The sequence below is a fragment of the Rhipicephalus sanguineus genome, chromosome 3 (assembly GCF_013339695.2).
Source record: "Rhipicephalus sanguineus isolate Rsan-2018 chromosome 3, BIME_Rsan_1.4, whole genome shotgun sequence".
NCBI lineage: Eukaryota > Metazoa > Arthropoda > Arachnida > Ixodida > Ixodidae > Rhipicephalus > Rhipicephalus sanguineus.
In genome coordinates this window covers 111,143,779-111,152,013 of record NC_051178.1, presented here as the reverse complement: position 1 = coordinate 111,152,013, position 8,235 = coordinate 111,143,779, and the positions used below count along the sequence as shown (strand labels likewise).

Genomic DNA, 8,235 nt, shown 5'->3' with positions numbered 1-8,235 from the left:
GCACTAATAATAATAATAATAATAATAATAATAATAATAATAATAATAATAATAATAATAATAATAATGCTGGGATATTCCGTGCCAAAAGCACGATGTGGAGGCACGCTCTAATAGGGCATTCCGGATTAATTTCGACCGCCTTGGGCGGATAAAACTTCAATATATATATATATATATATATATATATATATATATATTGAAGTTTTATCCGCCGGATATATTGAAGCGTTTACTAATTAACTAATTTTCATAGTGTTGCTCGCGTGCGGTGATGCGATACCCCGAACAGTTACACAGAAGTGTAGGTTTTCCATTTGCCCGGAGGATGGGGGGTTGGATTAATAGAACTGCAGTGCACTGTAATAGAACTGCGGACACTGAGGGAAGCATGAGAGATGAATCAGTCGGATCGTTGCAGTCAGAATTTGGAAGTGTATCATCAGCTACACGTTTTCAACAAAAATACGCCTGGGAGCAGTGGCTACCAACGTAGCCTCCCCCACCCCCCACCCCATTCTTCATTCCCCGTCGGCAAGTTCCGGCGAGCGGGGTACAGGGAGTGGGGGGGGGGGGGGCGCCCATGCCTTTCATCCCGCAGCTGACGCTTCTGTTTCCTGTTACGCAGAGAAAGTAGAGGAATGGGCACCTGGTCAGATACACCCTTTCTCTTTTATTGTGCAGGAATGCACGCTATTCATACCTATCTACACACGTGCAAAGCCTCCAACCCTGAAACAAATCTGTGTTCGGCGCTTGTAGTACGCAAAAGCATTGCCTTTGAGATCTGTACTAGGGTGGTTAGAATCCAGCCACCCTACGTGTATCTTGCAGGGACTCAGTGATGACCGTCGCCTCGAGCGTGAGCAAAACTTTCTCTAATATGCCAAGAACAAAAAGTATAGTTTGAAAACTAAATACAAACAGTGATCAAATAGTGCAAACACACTTAAACTTGTGTGCAAAGCCATAAATACATTTAATTTGCAATACAAAAATTTCCTGTATGATAACACGACACTGCTGCCACCTATATTTTCTTTTTAGTCGAGCCTGTTAGTTGGCAGTTGCAACAGGCCTCGTTGTACTACAGGTGCTTCCCGCGAGCACATGTGTTCCGCAGTGACATATTTACCGTGTTGATAGATATTGTGTGCGTTTATTGTGTGCTTATCGTACTTGACATTCGTCGACTGGATATTTTGCGCGTTTCGGAACGTCCTCCCGCAAGTGGGGGATGATGCATCGTCGTTCGTCGCCACTCAGAACAGCCTCATCGGACGCGCAGCTTTGTCTCCGCGCTCATAAGTGCTTTCTTGCTTCGTTTATCGATTACTCACGTTAATCGCGTGATTCAATATCGAGTGTACCTCCAAAGACAATCCACTTCCCAGTGTTGTGACAAGCGGCGACCGCGGTTGTACGGGAGCGGAAGCGTGAGCCTTTTGACGAGCGACTGTGAAGAATGCAAAGCCAGTGCGAAACTTCGGTAAGTTGAAGAAAGGCGCTGAACTAAGTAACTTGGTTATTCATTGCGTGGTGCTGTTGTGCAGGAACCGATAGCCCGGGCGGCGTGTTGGCACAGCGAGGATAATGAACGAGAGACCCGATAGACAGGTATGTTTGGTGCTTTGAGCGCACTTGTATTTACATCACCGTAAAAGCCGGTCGCCGATTGCGTTGATTACATGTTTGAAGGATGCGCGTTGCGGCTGCGCGATCCTATCCTTCGATCATGCAAGCCTCGTGTCATTGCGCTGTTATTCCTTGGATGTTTACTGCGCGAGATCATCGCTTGAGAGTATTTATACAATCCCTTGTCGCCGTGAAGAAGTGTCTGCCTTTAAACATACGGGTCGTCCCTTAGCGTTTTCACGGTGGTGATACGAGAGGAGTTGACCAAACTCGGTAATAATGCGCAAAAGTGTCGCAACAGTGCGCACGTAGATAGAAAAACACACGGCCCTGTCACGCACACGCGATGATGGATATGTTTTTGTGGTTGCGTTCCCGAGTCCTTTTGTCGGAAATCCATGTAATTGCTCCGTGGTTAGGATTTCAACGTAGCTGCATCATAAATGTTTTAAGGGAGCTCACTTGAAGTAAATGTATTTGAGTGAATTACGTTATGTACTGGTACTAAGTGTACACTCCAACAGCTGCGTGCTTCATTTGAAGAAGCACATGTTTATATGAAATAATGTTAGTAGAAGAATATGTAAATTCGATTAAGTTAAGCTAACTCATGCCACTCTTTGGTGCAGTATTTGTGTTTGAGAAAAGTGCGTGAACTTCTTTTCTGCCATTATATATTTTTTCTTTGCTGCTGGAAGCACACCAGCTTCTCCATCACGAATAATTTAGACTGTGCTCATGTTGTGAGAATGTTGTTTGATTGTGGGTTGGTTTAAGTCATTGTATTTTCACGCTTTCCTTTTTACATCAGCATGGTACCGATATTGCCCTCTTATTGTATGAGGATGCATAACCAAGGTGTAGCATTCAGTGATTTAGTATTTATTTAGCTTTGTAAGGTCATGAATTAAAAGAAAGAGATCTAAATTCTTATATATTCATATGTTTCCAGAAGTTCTCAGAAAGTTGCAGAACGTTATTGGTTTTCTGAAGGGCTTACATAACTAAAAAAAATCAGATAGCTCAAGTGAACAAGACACGCTAAATGTGAATTCGCTTTAGAGTACCGAAAATGTGTTTCCTGAGTTGACGCAATACATATGTATGGCTTGTTCCCACCTTGCACCATGCGCATGCACCACGCACTCTTTGCAAATGTTTTTGTCATGTGGATCACCCATATGCATGTTCTGGGTCATGCTTATTACGTACATGTGTGAATGTTGGACATGCAGTGCCACTCTTTCGATAGTCTGCAAGAAGTGGCTAGTCCACTAATACCTGTTCTGATTGTGCCCTGATCCCTTCTTTCAAGGATCAACTTTTTTAATGTATCGATATACACTTGCCTGAAGATATGTTTGGTACTCGCTGTGTGTGGTAGGGTTTGTTTTGTGTGAAAATAATCTTTTGTGGTATCTGTCATGTATGGATCAGCGATGACAGCTGTTCACGGCACCGACACAGAGGACAGATTGCAGTGCAAGGTAGGAGCGGTCTTCCTGCAAGCCCAGACAAGCCATATTGAGTGGTAGGAATCTCTTTTTATCACTACAATGGCACAGTTTTGACACGTAGCACATATTGAAATATAGCATGTACTGGCCCTTAGCTTAGGTGTGGCAAACCTACTTCCTGCAATTTAGTGCAGTGCATATTATTTAGTTTGTATCCGTTGAACATGAAGCATAGAATATTTTGTATTATTTAGTTTGTAATCCTTGAACATGGAATGACGCCAGAGCCAACGTTTTGGCACTTGAAGTTGTCTTCATGAAGGGAGCAACTGGTGCTTCTTGACGTTGCTGTCTTGACGAAGGCAAGTCTACTTGTTGAAAAGTTGGCTGCAGCGACATAACCTCTTTGAGGACGTTTTGTCTCTTCAAGCGTCCTCCATCTTCCACCGAACATCTGTTTTGTTTGGATTGCCATGAAACTGTGCGGGGAAATCTTACTTATAATCATGTTGTTATGTGTATTGTTGCAATGCTAGCTTTTACCTTCAGAATTTTCGAGGGCCATTGCAAAATAATATTGAGAAAGAAATGAAATCTGAAGCCACAATAGACAATGCGAGAAGTTTTGCAGCGCTGATATAGGTTTTCATGCTCCCCATTGGTTGCAGGAAGGTAGCATCTTGAAAAATCCTAAAATTTTGTCAGTTTTGTGTGTAAATCACAGAAATGAAAAAGAAGACGGTGTCATAATTATGGAACTCTGTTTGCTAACTATGAAAATACAAGTATTGCATTGTTCAAGAAATCAGTGGATTTCTAGTGATTTTTTTTTTGCCATGTAGTTTGGAGCAGAGTGAGAAAACTTAAAAAAAAATGTTATCAAGGGTTGATATCTGGGCTTCATGGTAAGACATCCTTAGGTTTAGCATAGAGACCTGTGAAGATGGCACAAGAAGGAGAAACATGCACAGGTGCTAAATTTCAACAATTACTTATTTGCACGTGGATCACACTTACTTATGCATTGAACAAAAAGAAAACAAAAACTCAGGCATGGACAGGCACAGCTGCACGAAAGAAAAATTGTTCTTTCTTTGTTAAAGATAGTGATGGCACACTAACACAATCTCAGCTAACATTATTAATAGTTGCTGATTCAATGATCAATGTAGTAGTTTGTCAATGTGCCTATGCACAATGAAACTCTCATCAAAGTGTAAAGCAAAGTTGTGCTCCAATGTGTAGCTGACCAGTCATCGCTGCCTTTCTTTACGTTGTTTCAGCGTTCCCTGAGCCTTTTTTTTTGAGACACTACCTCATTTGCCCTACATAACGCTTACCACATGATAGGGGTACCTGGTAAACGGCGCCTTCTTTGCAGGGCACGTAATGTGTCCTGTGATTCTTAATGCAGCCAGGCGTCCTTGTGAGTATCTGGGTTGCTGCTTTTGCTTAGCTTAGAATCCTGATTTGAGGCCATGAGCACAATGTTGATGTTTACCCAAGCACCAATCGTTTTTATGTTGACGGATATCCCGTGCAAATATGGCATAGTGGCAAAAATTCCTCGTCCATCAAGATTAGTCTTTTTTTTTTTTGCCTGGCAAATGCAAGGTGGTTTTCTGAGTAGGGCTTCTGCAACCGGTACAGAAACAGGGGCAGGATATCCTGCTGGCATCCGGTGAGTTCTTGAAATTAAGGCTCATTCAAAAGAAATGGGAACAGGATTTTTTAGTGCAATATACAAGCACAGGGGTTTTAAGATATGAGGATGACTACCTCTTTCTTTATAGATTACCACAAAGGTTCTGTCGAATCTGAAGCCACTAACATCGTAACACTTGCACGTGATTACTTACACCCAATGGTGCTTACCCTCGAGCATCGGGCGAGTATTGTACTATCAGGTTCCTGAATGTACGATTTAATATGCATAAAAACTGCATGTGCTAGTCATACGAACTGAGGGGAAACAAGCCATTCTTACCTTTTAGTTCCTCCCACTAAATAATGGTAAAAAGGTGCATTGTCTGACACTGCCTCGATAACGCCTTAAAAAGTCCTGTTCCCATTTCTTGTGGACGAGCCTTAATTATATCCTGCTTGTGGATGCAAGCAGGATATCCGACAGCATAAACATGGTTGGTGCTAAGACAAACATCAGCGTTGTGATCCCGGTTTCAAATAAGTATACTAAACTATGCAAAAGCACCAACCCATGCAGTTGCTCAAAGGAGGCTTGGCTGGAATAAGAATCGCAGGACACGTACGTTACATGCTTTGCAAAGAAGGCATCGTTTATGAGATACCCCTATTATGGGGTAAGCATTATCTAGGGAAAATGGGCCATTGTCTCAAAGGAAGGCTCAGGGAACACTGCAACAATGCAAAAAGAGGCAGCAGTTGCCGGTTAGCCACACAGTGATAATACTATACTGAACATTGGATTGATTATTGAATCAGCAACTATTCATTATCTTTGCCAAGATTGTGTTAGTGTGCCGTCACTATATTTAACAAACAAAGAACTATTTTTCCTGGACGCAGCCGTGCCTGCGCATGCCTGAGTTTTTCTTTCCTTAAAATTATAAATATGTATGATGTGAGTCCAAATAAATTACTTGAAAGTTAGCACCTTTGTGTGTCCCTCCTCGTCCTGCCGTCACATCTCTCTACGATAAGTATTGACGTTTCAGTATTATGTGTAACCACAAGTTCTTGCATAGATGACGTCATCTACAGGCATTGACAAACAGTAAAAGGAGGCAATGAAACATATATTCTACCGCTATGTTATGAAGTGATGCAACATTGAAAATTGACTTTCATGCAAAGCTGTAGGCCACACTTTCATAGCGTATTCCATTGCTCTATTTTTCTATGTTGTGGGCATTAATAGTCCCTGTTCTGACCTTACTGCTATGTACAGGTTTATGGTGTTTTTATAGGTTGTGGTGCAACCATGTTTTAAGCAATGTCGTGCAACATGGGAGCACCCATTTCCTTCTAAAAAAGCATTGTTGTCAGATGATCGATAAGCCTGAGAGTTTGATAATCTGAATCGGAGATAGCCTTCATTAGAAGGCATCGGATACTCATATGTTTCATCACATTTTTTGGAACATTATCACCCCACAATCTATAAAGATACCAGGAATCTGTGTATATCGCACAGTTCACGACATAGGTTGAGGCCTACCACAGAAAGAGAAGTGTAATGCACTGTGTGATGGTGCCTTGAATAACCTTGTTTGACAGGGAGCTTTAATTGTCGAATGAATTCATACTATTGTGGAAGGGTGTACATTTTAGCAATACTTGTAACTGGGCATTTTGGTACATACTCGGGAGGGAACAGGAGCGCGAGCGAATACACGGACAATGCTCCTCTCTTCTTTCTGTGTCGGTGTCTTAGCTCGTGATCCTCTTTCCTCCTGTGTGTACGTTTGATTATTCCATTTTGCTGTTTGCACATGCACTGTAGATGATGTTATCTCTGTGCGAACACCTGGGTTCAGATGATATTTTAAGCGTCTGCGTGATTTCTAAAAAAGGTTAGTTTTGAGTTTAGCTCTGCTATGTGCTCTTTCCTTGAATAGCTGTGCTATCCTGTCAAGATGTTCAACAAGTACCGACGTACTCCAATGTGGATTCTTCTGTTTTTCTAAAAGACAAGTGATCAATTTCATAACTATGCAATATTTGCTAGCTAACATTGTAAATGTGTACTTTAAAGCATGGAACCGGGAAAAAATATTTCAATTTTCATAAAACTTTTGTCGCCTCTTCAAGGTACATAATGCATGTACTTTTAGCTATCGAATAATATGCAAAAGTCACCAGGGGTAATAATACAAAAATGCTTTGGCTCGCTTTCCCTAATGCCTTGTTTTCCAAATTTTTGTAGAAATGACCCATAACTTGTTACAGCATGCATATCGGTAAAATATATTGTAGGTTCTTATAGAACACACCATTTCATGATTCTTTTCACTAGAATTTAGCATTTCTTTAGCTGTTTTACCAAGACTCAGCTCCACATTCCACTTTCCTATTCCTCAGATTCACCTTGCACAAGCTGAGCATGAGCTACAAATTGTTCTGTGATAGTTTTGTTTAAAACAAAGGAGGTGGAATAGGCTCACTGATGCATGCAGCAGTCATGCATGGAGTACCATTTGAGTAGCGAAAGGACGTTATTATGAAATGTTACATCAAAGAAGCTAACAGAGCTAATTGGTCTGTCTATAATAGCTGGCCAATCTACGAAACCACAGCCCTCTGAAGTGATATATAGTGGTTTGTTTTCTTATGTTTTTGATCAAAGCAGCATGAAGCCAAGGCTATGTAGTTGGACATTGATACAGATGGATTATTCAGTTAAAATGGTAAAAATTATACCACTGTTCTGAAAAAAAGGCATTAATCATAAATTGCAACATCTGTTCACATGCTGCCCTAAGCTGTATGCTTCAGTGCCAAGCTAATATTAACACTCTCTCTTGCAGGTTTCAAATACAGCAACTGTACCACCACGACAGTGCAGCACAAGAGACCCTATCGTCAGTGCTGAGTCAGAAATTAAATAGAAAAGTGCTTTCTTCTGAAATCTGTCGCCTGGTCTTATTTCGTTTGTTTGTGATTGCAAAAGAGCTCTTTCGTAGGAAATACAAAATTTAACTAACTAGCCCCATTTATTGTCCTATAGAAACTAAATAGGTTGGCAATTTAGCGCTCGTTTACAAATGCGTGTATCATAGACCTGCAAGATTATTGACTGGCTTTGAAAGACTGTTACGTGTAAAGAACAATGGTGATCTAGTCATTGCTCGAAATGGTCTGCTGGCGTTTATGTGACAATTGTCTAAAGCATACACACTTTTGTATTGTTAACCACAAAAATATTTATTGACCTGTGTGCAGCAAACATGCTGTTGCTGGCATAAGGCCTAGGTCTGCAATATGGTGTTTAATGTCAACCTAATGCGTATGTTCAATTGCGTTTCACTAGACAACGGCCATTAGAAACTCACGCATTAGGACTCCATAGACTAACGCTAGACAATGGTCATCGGAAACTAACGTCATGACTCTATAGACTAACGGTGGCCAATTACTATTAGACTCGCATTAGGTGTGCATT

General features: G+C 41.2%; 1 long non-coding RNA gene across 1 annotated transcript; it reads left to right on the top strand.

The window, feature by feature from the left end:
- Positions 1-1,490: 1,490 nt before the first annotated feature.
- On the top strand, positions 1,491-7,694 carry LOC125757643 (uncharacterized). The gene is made up of 3 exons (XR_007415383.1): positions 1,491-1,617; positions 3,073-3,166; positions 7,601-7,694. It is a non-coding gene; the product is annotated as an uncharacterized LOC125757643 (long non-coding RNA).
- The last annotated feature ends 541 nt before the right edge of the window (positions 7,695-8,235 follow it).